Genomic DNA, 25,090 nt, shown 5'->3' with positions numbered 1-25,090 from the left:
TTTCACGGGAGAAGGCAGGCACAACAGCGCTGGAAACGCTACCTGCGTAATTAGAGCAACCTGCCTCCCAGCTCTTCTCTGTCAGTTAACTTCGCTGCCGTTGTTCTTCCTTGCGCTGAAAATCTGGAGGTGGGTGCATTGACCGGCCACCCCGATCCAGGAAAGGAGAGACTCTTTCAGCAGAGACAGGGTTGTATGAACATCAAAAGACTTGGGGTTCTTGTGTGAGTCATGAAAACAAACACATTAACTACAGTAGAAGGACATCAATGCAGCGTGTAAATACTCTCAATAACTAAATATTTCTTGTAAGAAATTCATCATCGGTTGATGAATTGCGCTTATTGAAACAAAGCGTGAATACAGAAGCCAATGATTAAGACTTAAGAATACCTTTCACTTTCTTTCCCATCTTGTTAGCCAGTAAAAGGCATTAACATCGCCATTCATTGTAGCGCATCAGACTTTAAACTGAGAAGATATGTTACAGATACTGTGCATACTTGTGGAAACTGAGAAACAGGAGGACTTCGCCGAATGCAGGTTTTATCTGTCTGTTCTTTTCTAATGTAAACACTGGAGCATTCAGGTGACAAACCCTGGGACTGATCCCACAGTGTTCACATTGGTAATCTTTTCTCTTACAAATAGCACAAGTCCGCAGAACCTGGTTTTTAGCTGCTTGCAAGAAGCTCTCATCTCTTTTTTCCATCAGCTCAAATATAGGTGATGGAAATCAGCTTGGGATTTCAAAATCAAAATCAAAATATATCAAAAAATATAATCAAAAATATAGATTCAAGAAGGAAATATTGACCAATATTAAGGACTGCATCAAATGCTTTTAATAGCTTCAAACACAGAGACAGAAATTAGATGTCTAAGCTTGAAGAAAACAATCCAAAAAGGTCTGTTTTCATATCACATTATCCACTCCTGGCTGGCTGTAAGCAGCAGAGCCTGATCCTGCTTGGTCTTATTTATGTGGGTAATCCCTTTGACCCTAGTCATAAATACATTATTCTAGCTCAGGATAATCTCCAAGTATCAATCTGAACTGACGCCTGTGCTCTTGAACGTAAATGAACGTTTTTCTATTTCTTGAATCTCAGAGCAGTAATAGTAAGCAGGCTGTCTTAACATAATATTTTGCCTTAAAAGAAAAAAAAAAATTATCCAGGCATGTCCTACCAGATCCGACTTTTAAAAAGAAAAAATCCAGGTGGCTCAATTTGGAAAGAAACTTTGGGTTTGTTGGAGTTCTCTTTCCGTGAGCTTTTTTTCCCAAAGGCAGACATTCATACACATATAATTCCCTCTTCTTGTCACTGGGCTTCTGGGTCAGTGAGCATTCCTTTGCTGTAGCGTTTTTCAGATGAAACTCCAAGAGAAACACTGTCCTCAATGATGGGTCGGATACAGAAGAGGAGGATGGGCAAATATTCTAAGATTGGCCTGGATTCTTGCCAGGAGCAGAAGAAAAGAGCCTTTGTGTTTGGACATCTGAAGGCCAGGCATAAACATGTTAGCCGATACTTAACACCCAAAGCCAGAGCCAAAACCGTTAGACACCCTGAATAATCCTCACTAGGCCTCCTTTGGGTTTCAACTGCCCATTACAATGGGGCGGCCTCCTCCAATTACCAAATGTGTTTCTTCTAAAAACATCCTTACAGGAACTCCCAAAATAGCAGCGATTAAAAGCAAACAGCCTGTAATTCATTGACATATGCAAACCTTTTAATGTTTTGCTGGAGACAAGTTGCAACTTTTTGTACCTACAAGACTATTTATGCATTTTTAATAATTACCCTTGTATATTATGTGATACAATTCCTTTAGGCATTTAGTTAAGAGAAGCAACAGAATTCACATTCAAAAGAAACTGTTAGTTTTGCTGCAAGAAGCGCAGCTAATTTATGTAGTGAATTTTTTATACATTTTTCCCCTGATTTCTCTTCCCTGCTGTCCTCTTCCCCCTTTCTTCTTCACTACATTAAGAAATTCTGATGTGCCTGCAGCAACATCCACTGGTGGGGAGTGTCTGCAGTGATGCCAGCCCCGGCTCCCCGGCAGTGGAAGCCGGTAATGTGTGCTGCTTCAGCAGTACGCGCTCCCTTATAAGCCCTGTTGGGAATCACCTTACCCTAGGGTCCTCTCTAATCACATACCTTCTGCGAGCTGGCAGATTCCCTTGTCGCCTGATAGACAGTAATCCCGATCCCATCCAGTTCTGTGCAGAAAACGGCATGGGGAAATCTTTCCTGCAGATCAAGGAGAAAGATGCTCTCACGACCAACACGGTCCTGCGAGCTCTGGCTTGTATTCAAGCTCAAATTCCCGGGTTGCTTGCATTTTTTGGCTAACGCCTTGGCTCTAGATTAGGATGAGCCCATCAAAGTGCCAAGCAGGGAAACTCAGGCTGGCCACGGCGTGCCCGCAGTTCCCACCGCCGGCACGGGCACACACGGTTTGGGAAAGTAGAGCCTGAATTAACAGCACAACTCGTCAAAGCAATGTAGGTTGTAGCAACAGACAGCGCTTGACCTGCCTCAAGGGTAAAAAGTTCATTTCTTCCTCATCAGCCACCAAAGGACTGGATCCCCAGGTGAGCAGCCACATTGATTTCACCCATTTATACCTTCCCAAAACCTGATCCTCCCCCCCTTTTTGTAAGAACAACCAAAGCAAGCCAAGAATAATACTTTGGTGTTATTGCTGTTTGACAACATATTTGAGGAGGGATTTTCAAGTCAGCCATTGCAGATACTACACGTAAGGGAAATGCAGAGAAAACCTATTGCTTATCAGGTGCAGGTCACAGTTCTTGCACAGCAGCGTTTCCCCTTGGCTTCAGCAGGCAGTTTGTCAAATCGAGGACTTCATCTTCCCATTTTAAATTAGCAGTAAATAACTAGGAACTGCCCACAATTAAATGTTGATGTAAAAAAATAAATAAATACCGGCACTTCCCTGCTTAGCCAGTAAGGAGAAGGCTTTGCATTGAAAAACGCAGGACATATGAGAATGCGAATAGTAAAAAGCTCATAACAAAGAAGGATAAACTCTTCTTTGTGTGCTTACTGGATTAATTTATTTCTGTGTAACTGAGAACCTACACAAATAAATGGGATAAGAAGCCCACATATACTTTGATATCAGCTGTAATCTGCCCATTCTTCAGCCAAACCTACTGGAATGCAAAGGAAAGGGCCAAGATTTATACAATGGGTGCACCAAGTCAGTTCTTGTCCTAACGAAACTGCTCCTTAGCTCCTACAGCTGCAGTAGGACAAATCTAGCACCAACAAAACCAGTGTGTGGGGTGGATCCTCGGCTGCAGAGCACACCTGCTGCCAGAGGCATGCCCAAGGTGGTTTAAGTATGTGGAGAAGAAATCCCTAGAAACCAGCTGACCAAGAAGCACCTAAGCCTGTGTCCACTGCCCATGTCAGGACTGGGACTCTGCAGGGCCATCACTCAGTGATACTGCCTGAGCCAGTCCCACAGATGATGCTTATCTACAAATGCGTGTGCCCACAGCCTGCTTGCAGCCCTGGCAGTGGTCTGGTGGGGCTGCCAGGTGGCTAGAAACCCTAGGCAAATGTAGAATATCTCTACATTCCTCCTTAAGAAGTTTTCCAGGTAGAGAAGGGGAACGAACCGTAGAGTAACCATCTTTGCATGGCCTTACGTCCTTTGTGGGAGTCCTCACCTGAAGTTAAGTACCTCCTCTCAGATTTCCTAGCTCCAAAAAGTACCAAAGAACTTCACAGCCAGGTTTGCAGATGCTCTAGTTCAGTATCATGGAAGGGTGGTGGGACACCCTGGTTTCATCCTACTTGAGCACATAATGCTACTAGATTGAAAAAAGAATTCTTCTGCCCTGACCTCACCTCAGTCCCATAGAAAAGCTCATTTCCTGCAACTTCAAATGTCAGAGTTGGGGAATGGGAATGCAGCATTGTTTCAGTGCATCACAGTGTATCCCATCTGCTTGTAGCAAAGTTGTTTTGAAGAGAAAAAAAACTTCAGGGTAAGTAAAATTTACCGAAATAATAGCAGCAATTCAGACAATAGTAACAATTCAGACAAAAGCGCAAGATCATACCTGTTTCTGCCTCTGACACTTTCAGGAACATTCACCAACAAGAGAAATTGTGGAGCAGAATCGCTGAGCTAGTGTCGCTTTCATTCATTTTATGGGCCAAAATTATTGCCTCAAACCCTTCTGAAGCACCCATATGCTCAGGGTACTTTGCAGTACTGTCATCCCACTTTTTCTGCCACCAGGGAGAAGTCGGACAGGGCTTCCTCAGCCAGTGATGCTGGCTTTATCCTGGTGAGCTTGACAAGCGGACTTTGACTAGTGGACCAGACTCACTTATGGCACCATCCCACCCACCCAAGTGTCATATTCATAGAATCATAGAATCATAGAATGGTTTGGGTCGGAAGGGACCTTAAAGATCATCCAGTTCCAACCCCCCTGCCCTGAGCAGGATGTTTAACAAGCTATATTCCTCCAGGAGCCCTTGGAGCTTGGTCACACAGCAGCTTCATGGCACAGTGGACATTTATTTGGGATGGCAACTTTCCTGAACGATTCAAGAGATATAAAGAGGTAATTATTCATGGGTTTCTCTGTGTGACAAAACTGTTTAGAAGGGATTGCGGCATGATAAACACAACTGAGGGAGGAGTGTCCTCCTTCATTTCCCCAGCAAAATGGAGCCTCTACCCAGCAATGTTGTAACCCTCTGTATTTCTCATTAACCTTAGCATTGCCACTCTTGCCCCCCAAAAAACACAATGATGTAGACTAGCAGTATCGCTCCCACCCTAATACCTCACTACAGCTTATATCTTTTCTTTTGCACCTCTCTCTTGAGCCAGATTTAAGCCTCTGGTAGGGTTCTTGTAAACACCTCTGCGAGAAAAGCAGGACTGTTGAGGAGACAGGCAGGAGGGTTATCAAATAAACTTTCCATTTTATTTACAGTTCAGGAGCCCTGCAGAATGACACACACTTATGGTTTGGGATCACTAGCAATTATTGTAAAGGTGAAAGCAGATACTGCAAATTTAACAAGCCTTTTGTATGAACTAATTGCATTAGAATACATTAGTAAGGGTGCACATTGTAGGTTTTATGTTTCATTGGAAAGGTCATCCTAGATTCTGGTTGAATAGTGAAAGAGAGGAAACCATATTAGCAGTGTATCCAGCAAGTGTCTCTAGGATGAATTTCCTTCAGGTCATTTGCATTATTTGATTGTAGCTGAATAGTTCTCCCTCTGCTAAGCAAGTAGGGGAAGACCTACGGTGACAATAGGGGAAGTTCAAAGTCTTTGAGCCTTATTAGAAGGCTCATTTTCTGCACTCATTTTCATGCACTCGTTTCCCAGAACTAGGCTAGCAGCTGTATAATCAGGACAGCAAGTTGACATGCCTCCTGTAAAATACGAACCTCTCAGGGAAAGTTGCTGTTAGTTTTCAGGAGGCGAGAGGGCTCTTGCTTCTTCAGAGGTGCGACACCCCGTTGTGCCGCAGTACGAAGTCGCGCTTGCTGCTCTCTCTGCAAACGGTTTGTGTCTGCTGCCCGAGACAGGGCATGCCGGGAGGTCGTGTGTTAGCAGAGGGCTTCTGAGCAAACCCAGGAACCCCGCTAGGCCCTGCTCCAGCCACCTTGGGTGTCTCCAAACACTGTGCTGGAGACAGTCACTACGCCAGCTTCATCAGCCCACGGGACAAGCCCGGGGGTGGTGGCAGCACTGAAGAGGCTGCAGAGGGCACAGCGTTGGTAATAGCAGAGCCGGAGTACGGGGAAGGGAATGGGAGCAGGGCAGCCAGCAGGATCCTGAAGGAGACAAAGGGGTGGGGGAGCTGGGACCATCAAGGCACAAAGTTTTGTTGCAAAGGGAAAACTCCTCTCCCCAGTCAGGCAGAACTTCTGGGTAACCATCTGCCAGCTCTGCCTCATCCCGTGGCTGCAGCAAGGGGACTAAGCGTCAGGCAGAGACTATGTCCATCCAGGCATTTGGGAGATTTGTTGATCTGACAGTATAAAATCTTGTGGTTACCGCCTGAATATCCCCCAGGATCTCCAGAAGAGTGGCTGGACCCATGGACCAGCCCTCTGGAAGACCTCGCTGTATAAAAAGCAGGAGTTACCATTGTGTTAGGCTGAGCAGTGCCAGCAGGGCTAGAAGAGTAGCTAAATGGATGTTCCCAGTGATTCTCATCTTCCCCAGACCCCTCTCTATCGTTTAAGTGGCACAGACAGCACAGCACCCTCTGGAAAGTGTCATGGCATTTACCCTGTCACCAGCCACCTTTGCTCTGAAAGGAGGTGGCTTCTACCCATCTGTCACCCCCAGAAGATGTAAAAGAAAGGAGCATGTGGTTTTGAGAAAATAATAGGTCCTGGTATCTGAGCTTGATAAAGCTATTGACTTACTGTCTGACCTCCAGCAAGACACATGCCCTCCATCTGCCCCGCTCAGGCTGGCTGCAAGACAAGCAGAAGTGACCCTACTGCAGAGATGCTGAATTTGAGTTTAACTTGTCAAAGCCACAGCAGCTGGTCACCCCTTTGATGCCAACAAGCTACGCCAAGGCCCATTTCAGCCAGCTCATAGTAGCTGGGCTTTCTCCTCCCCCAAATTCAAACTGGCCGTGAGGCTCCCAAGAGCTTCCCAAGCCCATGAACACAAGTAGTGCAAAACCATAGCGTGACCGCTGCAAGGATGAGCTGGGGTCCCCTGGGCCATGTTGCGCCTCTTCCCCCATCTCCATAGCCCCGTCCTCCAGCTCTGTCAGCCCCACAGGCTCATCGCAGCTGCTGGCACCACACGCTCGGTCCTTGCCTATCGCTCCTTCATACGCAAGCTTTCACGCAACCGCAACCAAGGGAGGGAATCAATTCCACTCCATAATGTATGTCACCTCTGGCAAGGTTAAAACTTCAGTTCAGCAAAGCCCCGTGTGCATTTGGTCATGGGGACTCATCCTGTGCCACGGTTTGATAGCACACCGAGTAGGAGAGCTCTCAGTGTGCAGAGAAGGACTAAGCCCCGTTAGAAACCAGAGGCACCCCAGCCTTCCAGTGCGGCAGCAGCCAAATCTTAACATGGGAATAGTAAATATCGTCCATCCTTCATTAAAGCTGTGTACCAGCCCAAACGATAATTTTTACATACTCTGCATTGAGAGCATCATACTTCAAATCTTAGTGTCCCATAATTTGCATATTGAATTCCAGGGAGGATATTTGATGGAGTGTATGCCACAGCTCCTGTATGTATGTACTATATCCAAAGGACATGGCAATCTAGCATAACATCAGATAAGTCCTAATAATAGCCATATTTTAAAGCCCATTTTAAATATTTAAAAATATAATCTGAAATGAAAATGAAGTGTGAAACGTCCGTATTAATAATATTATCATCAGCCGTTATTAAAGTAAAAGACTTGAGTTTTCATCACAGTTACAGCCCCGTTAATAGCTTTATCCTGACAAATGCACTGAAGATCTCTATATTTTCTTCAGTTAATATTTTGGTCCACTTCATCATTTCTTTTCGAAGGGAACCAGAAGCTGAAAGTGCTAGAGAGGGGGGTGGAAACCTCAACGTCCCACCAGGTCCCACTGGCACAAATGCCCTGAAGCCATCCCTGGTCCCATCTTGGTGCCACTGAATTTGGCCCAGACAAACCCCATCACTCACCCGCTGGATTCTGGGTTCATTTTCTTCTCTCCAATGACCCACAAATATATACACCTTGTCACTGTCCTCCAGACCCAAGTTTCCCAATAAGCTAATAATCATGAAACTAAGATATATTTGGAACTTGAAAAATATTTTTAAGAACCTTCCTCTAATGTGACCAGAGCCTGCCACCTCGGTCACCCCTTTCTTTATTTACTGTACCCCTCTTTGACCGTGGTGTTTCTCTCCAGTTCAGTGGGAAAGGAAGGGGACAGTGCTCCTGGCTGCTGCGTATACGATGTGGATGAGGAAGGGGGGGACTCATGCTGGAGGTACGGGTGTTAAATATTAATTATATCAATGCCTTTACACAGCAACAAGGTAAATATAGAATTTTTAACAATGTGTTTTGAAAGGTCATGAAAATACATTAGAACACATCAAATCAATAACAAGAACTGCAAACTACTCCCAGAAAACCCTAAATAGCTACATCTACGAACGATAACCATTGGAAAGGACTTCATATAAAATCATTTCTTACTTCAGTACCCTCTCATGATCTGATGGAAAGATTTTTCTGCTCTGAAAGAAAATGATTTGTTTGTAATATCAGTCTAATACTATTAGTTATATCGATTCCTGTTAGGCTATAGACTGGTGAAGTTTTCGAAGCCTTAGCATTGCACAGCTGATGAAAACCTCTCACCGGAGCTTCTGCCTGGGCAAGGTGCAGAGCAGGGTCCCCCAAGTGGTGTATGTTTTGTCAGATTATGTTTAATCAAGTCATGTAATGGTTACTATAGATTAACAGCAAGTGATTATATTGCTTTAAATTGTCTTGATCGATTGAAATAGCTTTACTGATACATCAAAATCTCGAGCATGTTTTCTTCAACTATTCTACAGTTCTATTTCTTATACCTTTCTTGTACTTTTAGCAATGCAAATTTCAACACAATTTGGGCAAAGTCAAAATCAGAACCTGCTTTTTAGCAGGTACCCTTTAAAAAAGAGTCTTGGTCGAACCTTCCCGTTGATACAAATGAGCTTTGGAACAGACCACATGGCTAGATTTTAAAACTCATCAATTGCTCAGCCCGGTTTGTTTGAATAAATACGATATTCTCGGTTAACACAAACACATTCACCTGGAACGTAGTTGCACCGGACACTTCCCAAGGCAGCACATCATCATTGTCTCCCTTGTATAAAGGAAAAATGCTGGGGGGAGCCTTTCCGTTCGCAAAACCCCCCTGTGCTTCCTACAGTACCAGTACAGAAAATGTGCTTCTCGGGAAGATCTCGTAGCCCTCATGCCCCAAAGCACGCAGGGACCCCAGGGGTTGTGCAGGCTTTGCAGGCGCTCTGCAAAGGTGAATCGCTTTAACCTCAAAATTCATAAACTGAAAAGGCAACCCCAGGTGTACCTGTTTCTTTGAAGTGTTTAGAGGCTTGGTTTGTATTTAAAAAAAAAATAATCCTTAAAACCTAGAAGAGTAATGAAATAGAAACACTGTTTAAGGTGATGGATCCTGTAAGGTAATCACTAAAGTCTCTCAGACTGTAAAATAGGATTACACATTGTTTCTTCTTTTTTTCTTTCCACCGGACACTGCAGCATCAACTACTGTAGTCCTAAATTTAGCCGAACATCACAATTATCAGATGTATTCAGTTGCAAAAGCTTTTGTCATTTTTGTGGTTTTTCTGACGGTACAGGGTTCAATCATAAAAGGGCAAATGACAGGCGGGTGTAAGAAATGAATTTTCTTCTTCTTACTGACATACCAGGGGAAGGCCCCCTGCTGTAATATGGAAAATCTTTTATGCAAAAGAGCACAGCGACTTACAGAGCACAATCACTATGCAGACTTTTGCTTGGGTATTCTTTTCCCAATTCAGTTAAGGAAGTTGGGGGGGGGGGAATGGCCTTAAAAACAAGTTAAAAAGTTCAAAATTGATTTTAGAGTTCGCGTATATTTATAGGTTTAAGGATATAGAGATTAAAATGCAATAAAGCTCCATCTAAGTACGAACATGCCCTCTTTAAGAGAAGCCGTTTTTCCGGTGATCCCGAGGCCATCGCGGTGAATAGTTTTTCACGTGCAGCTGAGGCAAGGTGAGAGGCAGCGAGGGATGCTGAGTCCGGCGGGAAGCGGGCAGAGCCATCCCACGTCGGGTCTACTAGAAAAACAATGAGAAGGCTGCACATACATTTTAGGTATGCATTGGGTATTTATACTGCTATTTCTGAGCACAATCCAAACATAAAACTGTATACAGCAAAATCAACCTTCCTGCAGGATTTAAGGAAAACTGCCTCTGGAATAAATAAACTCTCTTTTCCGTTCCACAAGGACCACTTTACCCCCTTCTGGCAATAAACGATGGTCTTAAAGAGAGGGCAAAATTTAGTGTTTGCCGTTTTAAGCTCCTGGTGTAAAGTGGCCTTGCTGCAAATAACCATCACTCAGATTATCTTTCGTTCTTTCGAATGAAAATGGGAATGGTGTAAAGGCTTGTTATTCACCAAAAGATACACAAAATCTGCCCTTTGGCTCCCGTACACTGCTCAGCTGTATGTATCAAAAAAGTGGCAACTTGGCAACGCGAAGAAGACCTGACCATGACCCCTTACGCCAAGGCTGGCGGTGGGTGCCGTGGCAATGCCTGACCCTAAGAGCAGGGAGTTCCTCCAAAAGAGGCACGGGCTGAACATCGCTGAGGTCAGGCTCTGCTCCCTCCTCTCTACCTCCGCAGGTAGATGTCCTGGGTGGGAGGGACCATCCCTGGCTTGCTAAGAGGTGTGCAGTGGCAGAGCCCCCTCCTGCAGCCCTAAAACCACCACCACCACCATCACCCCACCATGACTCACGCTTCCCCCCCCGTGACTCCCTCCCAGGAGCTCCTCAGATATTCCCACTGAACATGGCATGTCTCCAAGTCCCCAACAGAGACGTATTTGGAGGCTGTGAGAAGCAGGGTCTTCACCAGGACCTTTAATCGTTGCCTCCAGATGGTCTCAGGAGGAGAGCACTCAACAGAAGAGTGATGGGGGGGTCCCTCTGAGAATGGCCGAGAGATGGGAAAAGGATTGCCGCCTCCTTTTTCCCGACACTCCCTACAACTCAAAACTGTTGACGAAAAAGAAGATGCGATAGGGTGGGTGGGATTTTTTTTTTTTTCCTGGGATTCCTCAAGTCAGTAACTCTTTAGATAAAGGGGAAATGGTCAAAACCTTCAAGGTAAGCAAATCACTGCAAAGCCTCACAGGCACGGCACTGCCTCACACACCCATGGCCCTCCAAGGGCTGGCCTCACAGACCTGACTGTAACTCTCATGGAGCTTCACAGGCTCCTGTCCTGGTCACAGTGCAGCCGCAAAGCAGGGAAATATGACGTACAGAGGGGAAGGGAGGCTTTACATCCCCAAACTACGCTTCCCATCAGGTACAGTGGCAGCATTTCCAGATGTGGGGTCACACCCAGCTGAAATTTTTTGATTTCAACAAAAACCACTTTTTTTTTTTTTTTATAAGCATCTATTTATGTGACGGATTTTTCCAGGAAAAGCATATATGTTTTGCTTCCACAAATCTGTTTAGTTAAGAATCCACATTTCTACTGAAAAACAGTCTCAATGGACAATCTCTTTGAATTACTCACAGAAAATTGAATAAATCCCAACAGCAATATATACTATGAAGAAATATTTAGTAGCTTAGGAAAAAAATAAGCTCTTCAATAACCAATGGCTAAAATTCAGCAGGACTGGTCCCAGCAAGTGCAAATCAGCTATTGATTTCAATGAACCTACATCAATTTACCCTAGGTGAAGTTCTGGCCCACTGAGCCCAGAGAAACAAAATGTCACCTTTACTTTCTAAACACTCTTTCTCAAATCATATTCCCCTTGTAATAATGTGCAGCGAGTGTTTAGCTCAACATGCCTCTTATAGTTTCTGTTTGGGAGATGATTTTTCTTTTTAATTTCTCTGTCAGGCACACTTATTGAAGCGCACACGCTTTAGACAGATGCAACCTGCAAAAAAGGTTTGAAAGACAGTGATTTATTTATGAAATTCCTGGTTGAGAGGGTGAGGTAAGCCACACGAAAATTTTAAAGCTGCTCACTACTGTAAGGCATGTATGTAATGTATGTAAAACATGAGGAGGGAAAGCATTGAGAGTATTGGGCACAGTGCCTGCACATGGCAGAATTGCAGTGGGAGAAAGGGGGCAGCGGGTGGGGAAGAAGCTGTAAGGACAAGCTCTGCTCTGCCTTTAAACTCACTTTGCTACTTCGGAGCCAGCAGCATTTATTATAGGGGCTTTATACATACATCAATTTTTTCTTCTTGTGTGTTCCATACCATGTAGTCAACACAGCGGTCAAACCTGAAGCTCCACGGTGGGAGCTGAGCACAAATTCATTGAAAGAAAATGTCCCTGCACTAAAGCATTTTCCTCCTAACTAAACTCCTGTCCACACCAAGGCCTTCGCTCCAAGTAAGAGGCATTTTAAATTGCAGATGAATCCTGCCAAAGTGGCCACACTGGAGTCCCAGGACCACAGGCGTTCATGGAGGACACAATTATTTGTCTGCGTGAGTTCGACAGCCGCCCGTGCCAGAACCCCGGGGTGAAAGTGCCCTCCCTCCACGAGGCTGCTCGCCCTGGCACAGCAGAAGCTGAGAGGGCCATCAAATGTGTAATCTGTGGCGTTTTAAGAGGGACTTCTCCCAGTCCACCTCCTACCGTTGAATGCCCCTATAACAGATCCAGCTGAAGAGAAGGTGCATCCTAACCTCTGGTGAGCAGGTGACTGGGAAGAGGGAGAGAGAGCGCACTCCCTTCCCATGCCATGGCATGAATCACTGGAGACTATCCATACATGCTGGAATAAAGCACTTGGAGGTCACTGATGTGGAGAGGAAAAGCACCAGTTTCATGCAGGCTGAAGATAACTCCCAGTCTGAATGATGAGAGAGAGAAGGATGCAGGGAAGACCAGCAGGAACAGGGGCTGGAGAGACACCCCTGGATGGTACTGAGTCAGCCAGGGATATATCCAAACATCTTTAAAAGGCACATCCAAAGAAAAAAGATTTTTTATGTATTTATTTGTCCTGTACCTAGCCACAAGTGGGTGGAAGTTTTTGCAGGCTTTTCAGCTGAGATGGCATTGAGAGGGAATTGTAGGGGTGAGGTGGTAATGCGTGAACTATCTGGTTCAGAAAGGACAGCCCACGCAGAGACACAGGGCCATCAGACTGCTGACGTTGGCAAAACTGGAGTCCCTACAGTATGGTGTGACAGCGACCAGGAAGAGATTGGAGTTGCTCTATGTCTTAGGAGGAGAGGAAAGTTGTGTTCGATAAGGTGGAGAGTGGGGCTTTGGCAGAGAAATTCAAGGTGTGAGCTAAAAGGGAGAAACATGACGTGAAGAACCAGACAGAAAAATGATCCTAACAGGGGTATCTGGGACACATGGCCAAAGGCAGAGGTCACTGTCGCCGCACGAGGGGCAAAAGCTATATCCATTCTAAAATGAGGTTCTGCTCTACCATCTTCTCCACCTTCCTGGCACACAGCAGAGAAAGCAACATCAAACCCCGGGGGTACCGGTGTCCTCTGAGGGGCCCCAGTTCCAGGCTAGAAGTGCGCGTAAGGAAAAATTGAGCCCAAAACGACCAAGCAAGCTGTCTAACACTGGAAGAGACAAGCCCTTGAGTCACCCAGCCCTGCTCCAGCGGTGAGGAACGAGGTCCCTTCTCCCCTTCCAAAGGGAAATGCAGTGACTTAGGAGCCTGCCAGTAGCTCCCCACCAGGGAAAGGGGTTAGAAAAAGGGTTCCTCACCTGCAGTGTAAGAGCTATTGCTGGCAAGATTCCAGCTGAGAAAATTAAAGTTTCAGAGTAGTTAAACCATATATGTTGTCTCTTATCTTTCTCCCCACGTGATGGGAATGTTAGGCGGAGGGCAAGGTGAGGAGGCGCCAGGTGTTGAGACTCACTGTGTGGATCTACACGGGAAAAGACAGTGCTAGTCAAGATGGGAGACGGAAAGAGTTTTGGCAGTGCCTACAGAGTAAATCTGAAAAGGAAAATATGGCAATCATTGGAGAGAGCCCCAGGGTGGTGGGGCCGGGGGTGGAAAGGAGATGAGGAAAGAGGCATGGAGAGATACTAGATGTAAAATGTAACACCCCAGTACAATTTGGCCAAGAATACAGGCTTCTGAGCCGTCACTTTGGATCTACATGTCCACCCTCCACTAGTAAAACCATTAGACAGACAAGAATTAAGAGGAGAGAAATCACTCGCCTGCAAACAGCTTGCTGAAGACATGACATTCCCGAAGAAAAATGTACACAAGCGTAAGCAGCTTACAAGAGCAAGCTATCTCGCCCGGCTCACCCCCCACGAACACTATTAAATCCATGAGAATCAGAACAAGGAAATTGTCAGGGAGAGGCTGCGATTAGCCAGGGTCTCGGCTAGAAAAATAGTTTATGAATTGTCATAAAAATTTAAAGCTCAACCTCACATTAGCTGCTGCAGTGCCTCTGCTCCCACCTACAGTACAGTTCGTCTCCCTCTGTCTTCATCACTGACTGTGCCAGTACAAGGGGGAAATCTTCTGAATGTTTCCCCAAAATTAAATGCTGAAACAGCATATCATTATTTTTGATATTCAAATCTATTATTAATAAGCTATACACTACAAAAAGATTCTGAACATGAGTGATACGTCTCATAATTCTGACCCATTAACGGAAGTACATGAGTCTCCCTGGACCAAAAAAATAGTTGTTAAAAAAGATGAATCGCTTACTCAAATCAAAATAACATGACAGTTCCATGAAAGATTTCAAAATAAAAGTTAATAAGTTAATGGATTCATTTTACTGCTCCTAAGATGCAAACAGACAATGCAGAAGAGTCAGTCATCTTCTTATTAAATAATATGAATCAACTACTCCATCATGTTTGTATTAAGCAACAGGCAATAATACGCTCCCTGATAGTGTATCAGGGGGAGCACGCCAGGAAGCGGACAAGGCCAAAGCACGTTCTTAATTTTTTTTGGAGTCCATGAGCACGTACTTAAGAGTCTGGCGTATACTTATTATCCTGAATGCAGGGGGAGGAGTATTTCCCCAGCTGAGTGCCACCGTTTAAGCCATCAAAGCCTTTCGGCTTTGCAATCGCTCCTAATTCCTCGTGGTTTGGGTGAGACTTGTCTCGCCAACTGCCCTGTCATCTGCCCTGCAGCAGAGAGATGGGAGCCCTCGGCATCCCCTCTCCGGGACACCTCTCCCGGGAGAGAGTGCCCTTCCCTCCTAGGATACCTCGGAGCTGCCGAGGGAGCCCAGGCAAGCAGCTCAAACTGGGCTGCTCACTTTTCAGTGGTGAAAATGAGGGAGAGAAACACCATGCTCAGCCTGAGCCAGAGGAAAACGTTTCTGAAAACTTTGGTAAAAAGAAAAAAAAAAAAAAAAGAAAAAAATAAAGGATGTTTTTTTCCAGTGTGAGGAGAGTAAAAATAAAATGACATTTCCCTGATATAAAAATAATTCTTCTGGCTTCTTTCAAGTGCTGTAGCCCAGAAATATTCCAGAGGAGAGAGGAGAGACTTGGGAAGAAGATTGCCTTTGGGGAGTGGTGGAGGGACTTTCCCCAGCCCCATGGAAGTCCTCTTCGGGTTTGGCTGCATGATGTGGGTTTGATAATCAAAGTCTTTATATGCACAGGCGTTATTTTAATAAGAACAAGGGGTAACAAAAAAATCTTCCGGTTGAAAGTGGGCTGCATTGTACAGGCATAAGGGGCTTCATTACCTACTCAGAATAGATAGATGTGGGGGTTTTAATGTAGGAAACCAGGTGGTGAAAGGATAGGAAACAAACGACTTGTGGTTCCTGCCATTTAAGCATGAAAGGGGCACGTGAAGAGGCATTGATTTCAGCCACGCTAAGCTGAAGGGTGAGGACTATTCACACAAGTAAGGCTTTGGAGGACTGGGCTTGTAAACTGCAGCCGCTTGAACAAAAGTCTGGGGCACCTTTTTCAAGAGTACCTAAGCCTGGCTTTCAAAAGGACCTTCCCCTCTTAAATCACTTTAGGATATATCTACCCCTTCCTTCAGAGGCTTGGTTAATGGAGGGGTTTTGCCTCCCTGGCAGAGGGAGGGATGAGGGAGAACATCTGCTATTGGGGCTGCGGCCACGGCAGGAGCTCTGCAGGCGCCCGGTGCGGCGCTGGCTGTGCCAGTGCGGGCGGCACACTGGGGACCGCACGCTATCCCACATATTTCATTCCCCCAGGCACTTTTAAAACTGTTGCCTCAAGCCTGCAGCAGTTGCAGCAGAGGTCTCTTAGGCTTTAAGCAGCTTCTAACTGTATTTATGTGCTTTATCCCTTGAGTAGGATAAACAGGTTAGCAATTAACACTAGCTTCCTGACCTCTAGCTGGATAACCAGATCTCTAATTATATTTTCAGTGGCAGTGAATCTCAAGAGTTGTGTGACACTCTCTGAAAGTTTCCACTGCCGTATAGTGTCTACAGCTCTGTGTGGAAATTGGCAGCCGAGGAAGTATCGGCAAAACAGAAAGCCAGTTTTTCCCCTCCCTGGTACTTCTGCCGCTTCAGTACTTCCAATCCTTCCACTCTGTTGCTTGGAAAATGATTACCATGATAGGTGATTCCTGGTATGGCAGGCAGCTCACATGGAGAAGCAAAAGATTCTGAGAAGTCTTTTATTTGAAAAATCCCTTTTTTTATTTAATAGGATCCTTGTGGCAGAGAATATTCACAGAAGTCAAGAAACTGGAGAGCAATGATAAGCCCCATGTCCTTCATAGGTTGTTTTCAATGGTTTCTCAGTAGAGCACTATGTTGGGAGAGAGGGTGGGTTTATTTCTTTATACTGCTACAGAATTATTACTTATGAAAAAGAAAAAAAAAAAAAAATTGTAATGTACCACTTACTGCAGGAGGGAGCATAACTGACCTTCGGAAAGGTGATATGGTTGGAGGGACAACTCTGGAACTGGCAGAGCACATCTCAAAAACAGAGTATCTGGATGGCCTAATGCCAGAAGCTAACAGTGACAAAGCAGAGCAATTTGGAAAATCAGCTCGCTGTCATCCTGTGTGCATGTAACTCTTAAAATAAAACAGTGATCTAATATAAAGGAAGTTTATGGATTTACTCTGACAGCAATGCCAAGCATCCATTCTGAGCAAGCGCCACACATATTCTCTTTTCGAGAGGGGTAAAATACACAGCAAATTAGCTATGTTCACATCTTCAGAATGAGAGGTCTTTGCACTGATTTTTCTATGTGGTTTCCCACTATCTGTACAGAAAATGCATGTCTGTGTCTGACTCCACATCTTACTTCATTACCCACATGAATTATCCTTTCTGAAGACAGATGTGAAAGAACTGCTCAAGATCTGCATCAAACCAAGAGAAAAATAAACTACTTTTTACTTACACAGAACATGATACTTTATTGTAATAGAAGCTGGTTTGGATTCACACCGCAAACACTTCCACACTTCAGGCTTCTGTGCTGCAAACAGATTAGTTTGGAGAGCCGCACTGAATGTCCCTGCCATCAGGACAAATGGGCATTCAGACACTGGTAGATTCCTTCCCAAGAAGGCAGAAACTAAAGTGAGATGTGCACAACACGAGATAATAACCTACAAAAGTAAAGGCCAAGAGAAGAAAATATCGTTCATACATCAGATGGAAAGTTAATTTTACAGGTCTTAGAGGACTATGGCAAAGTCACTTTAGAAATCTCATTTTGTTTCCCTCAGCGGAAAAGAAACAGTGGCAGAGGTGAGACCATTAGTTCCTGTTTAGATCTTTCCCTTCTCAGTGGCTTCCTTGCTTCTCACACCTCATCGCCAATTCTACACACCCAGCACCAGCCAAGTTCTTACTCTGCCTGTTCTATCGCTACCACTGCTCCAAACCAAGTATGAAAAAAACCAAAAATGTTGTGTTGGTTGTGAAGCACTTAGGGACAGCCCACAGCACGTTTCAAATGGCCCATTGGCAGCTCCAGGTAAGGTGTGCCTTTGTATCTCTGGCCATTTCGCTTTCTGGGTTACCTCTCTACAGAAGAAGGTGGCATGCAAGGGAGACTACGAAACACAGCAGCGTTTCATGGAAAGAGCAAAGGCAAACGTGCACCTGAGGCTATAAAGGAGGACACCAGAGAAGAGGAGGAGAAGTAGCAGTGTTATCCCGCCTATGCTGTCATGATATTTTTTGCTCCCCACAAATTCCTTGCTTGGCCAATCTCATCCATGTTACAGTTTCACCTCTGACACAAAGGACCATTGTGGATGGTATTTGTGTTCTCCGTCGTGCTCCAAGCTCCATGGGTAGCATTTTCCAAAGCAGCCAAACATAACAACAGAATTGGGCCACAGAGATTCGTATCAGGAAGAGTATAGAGATGTCTCATCAGGCTGTTAGATTTATGAGAAGGAAGGAGAAGTAGTGGAGGGAACTAATGGTTGAGCTAGTATATTGGAAGACAAAAGCCAATTGAAGAAGGCCAGGAGGGAAGTAAAGCTGAAAGAAACTCTTAACAAAGGTTACCCACACAGTGCCTCTGCTGAAGAGATGCCCAGTGAGCCATAGCTGCTGGAAATAGACATTTCCTGTATTTGTACAGAAAAAAAAAACATTCTGATTGTGGTATGGAAAACAGGTGAGATGTGTTCAAAGGGAGGTTTACCTGAAGCAGGATGCAGGAAAAGAGGAAGAGAAAGGAGAAGATCAACTGAAATCTTAATTGGTCTTATCTTTTAAAACAGTGGGATATTTTTTTCATGGAAAATTATGGGACAATGTCTTAAGGAAGGGCCTTAAGCTTCCAAATAAACTGTGTGGAAGATATACCTAGGAGTCAGTGCATGTAATACAGCTTACCAAGGGATAAAATATGCTGGAGACGATGCCGGACTTAGCAGAAGGACAAAAGTACCTATGAACTTCACGTCCATTCCTGTCTTGAGCATCCAGCCCATACAGTGCCTGCTCAGCTCATATGGCACAGCTGGAGGCACAGAGCTGCCCAGCTGCCTCCCATGTAGGCAGAGACACCCACACAAGGAACAAGAACACAGGAACAACATTGTTGCAGAGCACAGATTCAGGGCAGAAACCATTCTGAGTGCTCTAAATAAAGGTTTAAAAGAAAAAGTTACTATACTGTATAATTTATACCTCAGAGAACAAAAAGATGGGGATGGTTCTGTTCTTCAGATGCCTGAAAGACTCCAAATCAATCAAGAACAAATAAGTAGGCAGGCTATTCCAAGCTGAGCTTGAAAGGTAATGTGCAAAAAGAGCTGTTTCATGACTGAGTCTACCCAACAAGCATGTCCTCATCCTTTCTAACCTGATTCTAGGCTAAAAAAAGACCAGACGCCCTTCCTGCTTCTGAAAGTTCTGCCCTGCTTTTGTGCTTGGCAGAGGTGAGGCAGGCTGAACTCTGCAACTACCCAATACTTTTGGGTATTGATCAACCACAAATACTTTTTCAGCTGTAAAGCAGAGGCAGGGGATGCCGTGATTGCTGTTGAATAGCCAGTAGTAATAGTGCGTGCTCTCCAAGAAGCTTCATCATCTTCCTGTCCCTAGAATGGAAAATAATTGCTGCATAGGAGGGATAGCTTTTTAATATGCCAATATTCAGACAGTCTGAAAATTAGTGCTAACCTCCTGGGCAGTTTTAGAGATTTTTTTTCCCCTTTCCAGTTTGTGCGTTAAAAGTTTTCACAATCCCGTTAACAAAACTCCTAGAAAGCTAAAAGCGATCTACACCCAGGTTAAAGCTAGCAATGAAAAGTGGCTCTCATCCATTGACATGAACCAAAGACGCCATCACGCATAATCACACTTTTAATGTGTAATAAAACAATACTTCACACATTTATGGAGTGGAATAAAACCATTCTGTTACTGGTGCCTTTTAGTTTGGTTCAGTTTTCTCAAGAACTGATGACTTAATAAGAGCCCTCCTCACAGAAAGCACGCAGGTCTGAATTAGAAGTGTGAAACTGAATTTATGAAATAACCTTGGCAGTAAATAATAGCACACCTCAAACCGGGATTCATCACACACCTGTGTGGTAGGGAATGGAAGTCAGCTTCATCACACTTAGAGTATCAATCACTCCCAGGATGCAAATTACTTGAGATACAGAAAGATTACTTTGCATAACCTGTGGAAAGTCGTTGAATCAGTGTAATAAAAGCTTCAGCACAGCATTGTACAGCCTGCAAGTGTCCTTAAGAGCACACTTTTTTCACCATTTTACATATGAACGGAAGTATCGTACGTAGACGGATGCACCAGCTCGTAGCTGTGGACGTATTAAGCTTTATTCAAAGACTTATTCGAAGATTTCAGTCGTGAGTGTTGACTCTTTTGGTCAGAGGAAGTCTCTCCTTTCTACAAATTGGCAGCAAAAATCCCATGGCCTTCACTAAGGATGGGTCTTCCACCTTTCATGTATTTTTAGTGCTCCACTTCTTCCTGACAACCTCTGGCATTCCCGAGCAGTGGCGAAAGGAGGCTCAGCCAGCAGGACACACAGCCCCGTCCCTGCGTGGCTACCGTCCTGGTTGGGACTGCTGCTTTAGAAGCAGCCCCCAGGGACAGAGGTGGCTTCATGGACTTCATCCCTCCGTAGACCTGCCCCTGTCTGTTCCTGCACAGGCACCCAAAGCAAACATCTACATTCCAAGCAGCCCAGCATCCCGCAGCTAAGCTCTTCTGAAAACCCAGCCCCTGGGTGAGGTCTATCTATATATAAGTTAAATTCTTTTAAAACGTGTGTCCCCAGAGGTTGGCCAAACCCTTCTGAACCGCCGTCCTCGGTGTCCGTGCTGGGTGCTGGGGCAGGGGGGAGCCGGCACAGCAGGGTCAGCCCAGACCACCCCCGCTTCACTGCGGTCCCCGTGGCAGGCAGAAAGGGAACCAGGCATTTTGCTGGGGAAGGCAAGCACTGCAGCCAGAAGGAGACAGACGCTTTTGGTTTTTTTCTTTCACTACATAATACAATACTTACATTTCATTTACTGTATGTACAGTCTCCTATTTACTCTGTTATTTGTTAAAACTGCGCATCACTGTAAAGCCCTGTGTCACGTATATTGCAAGCGATTTCTGACACCAGGACACCTTAGAAAAAAAGACGCATATAAAAAGCTCAGGGGAAAAAAAATTAAGATCTCTTTCTCATTCTCATGTATTTTACTGTCATCAAAGAAGTATAAACACATATACATAAAAACATAAATCTTAAAGCTCATTTTATATGCTTTTTATATATTAAACAGAACTGTTTACCTCCAGTTTCTTATTTTATTCCTTTTGAAAAGAGATTAATGTAAAAAAGTTTTAAAATAAGGTATTACACTGCCACTTCTTTTCTATTGCACTATTTATTACTGTTTTGAGACAGCAGAAAAGAAAAAGGATGCAAATGGCACTTTATTCCATAAGTCTTTGGGTCAAACTGCTGCCTACCATGCTGATCAGATTTCCTTTATTTTTTTATTTTGGCAAGGGCTAGATCTAGCCCATCCTCATATTAGATTTTGCAATATAATCCTTGTTATCTAAGACCATCTACACCTGTCAGCATACAGCTTTCCATTTGTCTTTTCTTGTTATTTCTTTCTTTCTCTTTTTTTTTTTTTTTTTTTGGATTCACGCATACAATCCCCACCCTAACTAATGCATAAAACATCACGGTAAAAGATAATAAACTTGTTTTACCTGCATAAGCATTTTAAAGTGAATTGTTTCTTACTTTATGGGGGTATCTTTTACCAAAAAAAAAAAAAACAACCAACATGGGGAACAGTTAAAATGTTATGTTTAACACTGACTTACTAGTTAGCTTTTTACAGCTTCAAATCCTAAACAGCGTGCTGAAGAATTACTGGAGAGGAACGGGAGTTCTTCCAGGGTGAGAGCAATCAGCCGGAGGCAGAGGTGCCTGGGAGCCTGGGAGGGAGCGCAGGGCCGGGGAGCTGAGGGGATGAGGGTCCCGCAGTCACATCCAGAGCTAATTGAAGTCACCGCCAGCCTCAGCAGAACACAACCGGAGGTCTCAATTCAAGGAGGCAGGGGGGAAAAAACAAAACACCTTACAGACGTGCTTAGTTCAGGGCACATCCGATGGCCGGCATCATCCACCTGCTGGAAATTAGGCACATATCTACATCTCGAGAGGAGCGGCGCGTTCGCTGCTGTTACATTTCCACTGGGGCGGGGGAAGGACATGGGGGCTGCATTCCGCAGCACACAACGGCGACATTCATAACAGCCTTCATTCCCCCGCAATAATTCTTCTTCCTGTGTTATACAGAAGAGCCGTTTTATATTTGTTTCTAGGTAATTAATTTTGGAAATGCTCTTCATTAAAATTGAACAGATCGGGCCTGTGTCCTGTGTGTGCCGCGGGAGCCGGGGCAACCTGGGGCTTGTGCTGTGCAAAGATGGAGATAGAGGAGCTATCAGTAGGATGGAGAGAACACAGATTTAGAAGATTATTTTTTAAATGTGGATGAACTGACAAACCTCGTTTTCCTCGGTGCAGCAATGGCTCTTCTGTACTTAAGAATTAGTAGATGCAGAACAGTCTGTTGAATATTCAGTGAGCAACCAAGACTTCTGCCTTTGCTGTGCCCTCATTGAAAATTATGAAGCATATAAGGCCAGAAAAATCATAAACCTCTGTTCACAAGAGTTACGCTCACTCTACCCACCTCAAATTGTCATTTTGGAGCTTGGTTGAAAAGCAGTTGAGAAGGAGGCGTTAGAAAGCCATCAGACCAGGGCCCTGGCTATAAGGCAGCTGCTTTGTGGCCATTCACACAGGCAAGTTGGGCCACCAGAAACTTCTCCACAGAGTCTTCGAGCAACCTCATGTCTCAGAGGGCCAGGAAGGTCAGGGTGAGCACCGGCCATCATGACAGGGAACGATATAACATTAACTGCTGTCTGTCGCTCATCTGCCCTGACAAGTTTTGGGGCACCCAGTGAGGAAAACTCAACGTTGCATCACACGGTGCTGTTCTGTATTCTCCCCTGTGGAATAAAAAAGGGGATGGCTTCTCTTGCTTCCAACCAGAAGCCTGAGTGCAACGAAACCATGCTCCAGCAAATAACAGGTCATATTTCCTATCTGGTGAGGGCTAATTTTCAACGACGAATGAAGAGTTCCACCCACATTATGAGGGAGGCTTTGGGATTAAAATAATGCACATACAATGCGTGGTTATTATGTATCATTGCCATATGCAATTAAAACCTTTTTAAAAGCATTTGGTCGTTTGATCCAAGTTTTCACAAGGAATCACTCAACTTTGGATGCCCAGTCTTAGACAACTGGGGCCACACATGTGACCTCACAGGCACATTTTAATTTATATACACGAGAGGAGAGTCTTAATTCTGGCACGCTGTAACTTTTGAAGACTCAATTATTCAACCTTCATACCCCTCAGACAGATGGAATTCAGGAGGAGGAAAACTTTATTAGTTGTTTTAAAATAAATGTATCACTGGGTAGGAGAATTAAGTCCTCCACTCACAACTAGCTCTGTGGCACCATTCCTTGCTTGAAATAATGGCAGTAACAGGCTGTTATCTTTTATGTGATGTTAACCAGAGGAATATGGGAGCATGTGCAAGGCTAGCGTGTCCACTGCTACTTGCAAGTCAGAACAGGAATGTTGAAAGGTGGCACTCCTGGATCCTGCCCCGGGTCCCTCAGGGAGCTATGAGCCCTTTGACCTCTCTCCATCCATCCATCCATCCATCCATCCATCCACCCACCCATCCATCCATCCATCCACCCATCCACCCATCCCTTTTCAGCCTTGTGTTCCCTCCTACTTTGGTCCCTGATTCTTCCCTCATCCTCTTGATTTTACCCTGTTCCTGCTCTGCTTTCCCCTCTCTCCTTTTTTCCTTTGTCTGAACCCCCATTCTCCCTCCATCTTTCCACAATTCTGGCAGTTTCCCCCCTCTCCATACTCCAGTCTCATCCCATAAGATGAAACGTGTAAGATCACAAGACAGTGATGACAAGACAGTGATCCTTATTGGCCATTCCCCTACCCAGAAACACAGATTTTTAAAGTCACCACAAAGAGAGGTTGCAGGGAAATCCTCCTCTGACCTGCTCACTTGGGATCTCTTTCTCCATCCACGATCTGGTCAGGAGGGTGAGGGGAGAGGCTGAAGCACGTTAGTGTATATGGAGTCTGCGAGGGCTGTATCAGGCCAAGGCTAAACAAGCAGCTCTAAACAGACATTTTCAGAAATATTAGAGTTTGGTTAAAGGCAGCTCCACATCCTAAAATACTCTGGGTTTCTGTACCAAAGCATGTTGTGCTAGATCTTCCCAATTAAATAGTTGTGGGAATTTTTCAGGATGTTCAAATATATCATTCTCCCTTAATTTCATTCACCGCAATGATTGAACCATGAAACCGACTGCTTCCAGGATAGTTTGCCTTGAGTCAGAGACTAGCAGGAAGAAAGGAAAAAAAAAAAAAAAAGCTCTTTCATTGTTAAAAGTTTGGCAAAGCTATAAACAATACTGCCAGTCCTGAGCATTAAGAAACTACAAATCAGGCCATGCACAAAAAGCCTCATAGATTAGCCGTAAAACTGTGATTTTTTCCAAATAACAGTAAAAGCAGGCACCTGCAGTTGAGGTGGTTTAGCTTTTTCATTGCGTTTGCAAGGCTTTCCTTGCAAACTTTGCAACTTTGCGAACTTGAGAAGCTCTTCATTTGAAGTGAAAGATGGGCTCCTTATATTTCTGCTTGTCTCCTGGATCTTGATCTGGATGAAAACATCAAGCACTGAAACACTCAAATCAAGACAGATGGCAAAACTATGTAAGCAAGAGGAAGCAGAATCTTATGATGAAAAGCATCAAGGAACGTATCTATAGGTGATAACACCAGTGTGTCTATCATGCTCCTCGTATCTCTTACAATAAAATTCCAGCCAATGAATCTCAACTCCGCAGTTAGTTATGTGCTCCTTTCTACTGCTTCAGATAAGAACAGTATGGTGAGTAGGACTAGGGAAGTGATCATCCCCCTGTACTTGGCACTGGTGAGACCCCACCTCGAGCACTGTGTTCAGTTTTGGGCCCCTCACTGCAAAAAACATTGAGGTGCTGGAGCGGGTCCAGAGAAGGGCAATGAAGCTGGTGAGGGGTCTGGAGAACAAGTCGTATGAGAAGTGGCTGAGGGAGCTGGGGTTGTTTAGCCCAGAGAAAAGGAGGCTGAGGGGAGACCTT

This window comes from Rissa tridactyla, chromosome 3 (genome assembly GCF_028500815.1).
Source record: "Rissa tridactyla isolate bRisTri1 chromosome 3, bRisTri1.patW.cur.20221130, whole genome shotgun sequence".
In the NCBI taxonomy this organism is placed as follows: Eukaryota; Metazoa; Chordata; class Aves; order Charadriiformes; family Laridae; genus Rissa; species Rissa tridactyla.
The sequence above is the reverse complement of the archived record's forward strand: the minus strand, read 5'-3'. Positions refer to the sequence as shown.